The sequence below is a fragment of the Callorhinchus milii genome, unplaced genomic scaffold (genome assembly GCF_018977255.1).
Source record: "Callorhinchus milii isolate IMCB2004 unplaced genomic scaffold, IMCB_Cmil_1.0 Scaffold4, whole genome shotgun sequence".
Lineage (NCBI taxonomy): Eukaryota > Metazoa > Chordata > Chondrichthyes > Chimaeriformes > Callorhinchidae > Callorhinchus > Callorhinchus milii.
Window position 1 is genome coordinate 17,278,115 of NW_024704745.1, and position 5,048 is coordinate 17,283,162.

A 5,048-nucleotide genomic window follows, 5' to 3' on the forward strand; every position below is an offset into this window, starting at 1 on the left:
CTTTGCTTCACTTATTCTAAAACCAAAAAATTGTTTGTTGGTATTTGCATAATCTGGGGCCATGCTGCTGAAATTGTTTATGTAAGAATAAGTCATTTCCTTTTTTTAGACACGACAATTTCAGTTAGAAGTAGACTTGGTCTATGTAGCATTTCACCCAATTCCCCATAAGTAAATATCTGAAAATTTAACAAACCTGAATTATTTTGGTTGAAGGTTATTTTAGTCATTATTGAAACCCTTGGTTGTCTTTTGTTTGTCTATCTCTGCCGCTGTCTGTTCCACTGCACTCTTGCTAAGCCTTCGGGATTTCTTGTTCTCTTTAGTTCTTATTTTATATAATGCTGTAATTACTGCTAACCTGTATGTGTTCTCTGGACATCATAGAACAGGGTTAGTTGTTTATATATGTTTCATAAGACTTTCCATCTCCTTTGAGATTAGCCAAAGGTGACCCAATTCTGTCCTCTTACTACTTAACAAGCATAGTCTCCTCAGTAGTTCCTGGATTCCTTTTCAGTGACTGATCAAATTCCCAATCATCAGCAATTTTTTCTCCTTTTAGCGCCTCTCTTCCTCCCCCCCAAAAAATAGAAGTTCACAAGCAGGAAACAAGTATGAATGTAGGAGGAGGCAGGAAAGAAGGATTTTTTCTGATTGATTTTGGCAAAACCATGGAGTGAAGATATTTTTAGAATCGGACCATTTAAGAAAACCTAGAAATTTCATAAATTTACCTCATGCAGAACAATTCTTGATGAAGAATGAACTCTTCATTCTATTTCGAAGAGTTTACATATTATGGAATATATTGTGGGCTGATGGTAAAAATGAGAGGGATGCTATAATGCTAGGATTAATTAACTACGTAAAGCTGACTCAACTGCTTGAAGCTGGACTGTCTGACCTTTACATGAAATTAAGTTCCAGAAATAATTGTGACTGTGCTGGAATTTACTTTGTATTCTTTGACAAGATGACAAACTCACAAACTTATAGCAACTGCTGTTCTTCAGAGAATGTATATTGTGTCAATTAGTCTTAAGTGAAATGTAACTGATTGACCAGTAACGAAAATGAGTTAGTTATCTGTCTCACTCGCTACACAATATAAAATTAACCTGAAAGACATGCTCAGGAATTATTTCTATGTGGTTTAAAGATCAAAGTATTTTTGGCCAAGGCAAGTCGTTACCTCTCTTATGATATGCTGCTATTTGTCAATAGTTCAACCAGACACTGATTTGTTTATCTGAAACCTCACCAATATCACCTGATCCTTTGTTAAGCAGAACCTGTTCTCATGTGTTGGGGTTCACAAAGACACATCGAAAGACATGAATATCTTGAGTCTAAAAATCCTTGAAATTTATATGGTTTTTGATGTGTTCACAATTTGGGATCTATAGCAGAACTGTTTATCATCAGTCATGATCAGTTTGTTGTCTTAAGTGTATGGCGCTAGTATAGATAATGATTATTTTAGAAATCGTGTGATCTGCTAATACTATTAATAAATGTTTCACAATTAAATGAATGCAAAGAAATCAGAATTGCCCTACAATGGAAGTCACTTTAAGATCAATCCTGTTAATGTGGTCAACTCTTTAACGTGGATATTTTTTCCAGTTTTTTTCATTTGCAAGTTACAGTATAATGTGATAAGCTCACAGCACCTTCGCCCTGTGTGAGCAACATTGTGAATCACACTGGATGAAGGAGAAAAAGGGAATGACCTAATTCTGTTATGAAACTGATGATTTATTGCCTTAGATTTGATGATTTCTTGTGCAGGTACAACAATTAATCTGACATCATGCTTCCAGTGGCACTGTGTAAGTACAAATTCCTGTTATGGTATTTTCAATAGTTTCTTTAAGTTCTAATTCACAGAAGACATGGGCATGAGGGCAATAAACAAATACGTACATAATTTGTGAATTGATAAATTATTTGTGAAAGGGGTGAAATAATTGTGAATTGGGTTTTCAATAGTTTAAGGACTAATACACAGGACATTTTGACATGAAGGAAAACCAAAATTGTAATTGTACAGTAACTTGTTTTGGATTTTTAAAAAAAAGTCATGATAAGTATGATATCAACTTGTTTATGTGATAATAATTCCTCAGTCAATCCAGTGTTTTATGATACAGTGTTTGTTTTCCAACTAGAAAATTTAGGCCAAAAAGAAGTCGGATTTCAGTTAGGTAAGTTGCAGTGTTATTTTTGTGGTCTGACTCTGAATCCGGCTGAGGTGGACTGAACTAAGGTCTCTTTCCTGCCTCCACTTATAACATCCTTCCAACCGCTGAAGGAAAGCTGAAGCATACGGGAGTTGAAGTCATGTTCTGAAGGTATGTTACAATAGGATGCTTGCTGATTCCTGAAAAGTAGTACCGATTAGCATTGGACAGAAGCAACACTTCAATGCAGTGCTGGAAGATACTGCATTGTTGGAGGTGCCATCCTTAAGATATTAAACTAAGATCCCATCTTCCTGTCAGGTGGATCTTGAAGATCCCATGATACTATTCGAAAAGGGAAGTCCAAGCCAACAATCCCCTAATAAAATTGGTGGTTCACTTCATCTATTTTTATGTGGCATTGTGAGCAAATTGGCTGCCAAGTTTGCCAACAAAATAGTCCCTATACTTTATAGTGAAAGGTGCTAAATCAAATGCAAGGATTATTCATTCTGATCAGTTGTGGTTTGAAGAGTGCAAAACAAACTTACCATGTTGAAAAGTACAATTCTAGCTACAATTTGTATGTGAAAGTGGCGATATTATTGTGAATTAGGTTTTCAATACTTTAAGCACAAACACACATGACATTTTTTTGCCCACAAAAAATATATAGTCAATTCATTTTACAGTATATTCTGTGAAACGCTTTGAGATGTCCCAAAGACTTGATAAGTGGAGTCCTATAGCTCAGTGGTTAGAGCACTCGCTTTGCAAGCGAGAGACCTGAGTTCAATTCCAGGCAGAGGGCGAAACCTTGGGCAAGTTTCCTTACTCCACACACCTAATAATAATCCCTCCAAAAAANCAATAATAAATTGGTCATTTTCAATCTACGACTGTTTGTGGGACATTGCTGTGCGCAATTGGCTGCCGCGTTCGCCCACAAATATACAGTCAATTCCCTTTACAGTGTGTTCTGTGAAGCGCTTTGGGACGTCCTCCCGACGTGAAAAGTGCTATATCAAATGCAAGGATTATTTTTTGTATTATTATTATAAGTCACTATAACAAATGCACAGATTATTATTGTTACAATTGAGTAAGAATTCAAAAGCAGAATTTCTAATTACTACTTCTAGAGGATCTAATCTACCGCAGTTGGGGGTATGGAGATTTATCTGTGATATGTTAACTGTGATTGTTAACACTATTTATTTTTATCACTTCTACAAAACGGACTACGTTCTTTCAAGTTGTCCAAGGCTATTTTGTGCACAGAATCTGCAGCATGACTAAGAGTAATAACATCTGTTATTTGCAACATGGGCTGCAAATTCTACTGATCTAAGATTGGGCATCACAAATTCAATCCTGTAGATATTAATGGGAACATGTCAAATATACAATTCAACTATATGAATTCTTAAATAGAGTTATGTGGAGAAAAATTGCTTGGGTGTTCATCAATTTTTGAAAGGTATCCAGGAATAAAGTGTTCTGCAGTATCTAGAACATTTGAAAATGTTGTTTTGAAATGGAGGTGAAAAATTAATGTAACCAATTATTTTCACAGTACTTGTATCCAGTTTTGCTGTGTGTTATGAAATGGACACCTAGCAACTACGTCCTCATGACGTAAAGGGCACTATATAAATGTAATTTGTTGTTGAAATTCTCGCTTTCACCATTTAAGCGCTCTGGAACACTGTCCAGGGTGAGGGCGCTGTATAAATGCAAGTTGTCATTGTTGAGTCAGTATCGGCTTGTTTATGGTTAACTGAGCAGTTGTGTATAAAATGGTTTCACTGAGGAAAAGAACTGCAACACCACGATGTAAATAATAAATTATTCATGCCTATTGATCACACAACACAAAAAGACGATAGTGCATTATAATGAGTAGATTAGTTAAGGGATTTTATCAGCATTAATGAACCATTGTCAGCAAAGGAATTTACAATATGTGCTATAATTACAGTAATTTATTGCATTAATTGAATGGATTTGTCAACCTCATCAAATTAAATCATTCATGTACTGCACTCTGAAATGTTGCAAGCCTTCATCACTCCAGTAATTCTTTTTCAGATATGCATACTTTGAGTTCAAGTCCTATGTCGGTACTTGAAACTCGTATGGTCTAAGTTGACACTCCAGTGCAGTTTTGGAGGTGCTGTCCTTCAGATGAGACATTAAACCAAGGCCCTCTCAGCGTGTTCAGGGGTGCGTTAAAGATCCTGTGTTGCTATTTGAAAAGAGAAGGAGTTTCTCCCAGTGTCCCTGCCAACAATCCCCCAAGTAAAATTGGTCTTTCACTCCATGATTGTTCATGGGATTTACTCTGTACAACCTGGCTGCTGCTTTGGCCAACAAAAACTACAGTATATAGTTTTGGACACAACATGTTAAGCGACTGCCAGGATGGTGGAAGGTGATCTCGATGGACCTTATCTTCTTTCATCTCGCAAATTCTTTTGTTCTTATAGTCACTGCACTTTACAGTAAATTCTGTGAAGTGCATTGGGAAAGCCTCCTGATATGGCGTTATACCAAATACAAGGAGGAGGATTATTATCATTTGTGCAATGGGATTGCAGTTAAATCTGCACGCCGTATTTTATGTCTAGGAGCAATCACCAAATTTAACTTTGTCCTATTCTAAATGGGTACCATCCCTTCGATCCTACTTTATAACAAAAAATTATCCTTGCATTTGATATAATGCCTTTCACATTCAGAGAATGTCTCAAAGCACTTCACAGGATTTTACAGCAGCAAGTTCAAGAGAAGATACGAGATGCATCTGAAATGTGTCAGTGGGCTAAATAGAACATTCAATAACGCTTAATCTAGGGAAAA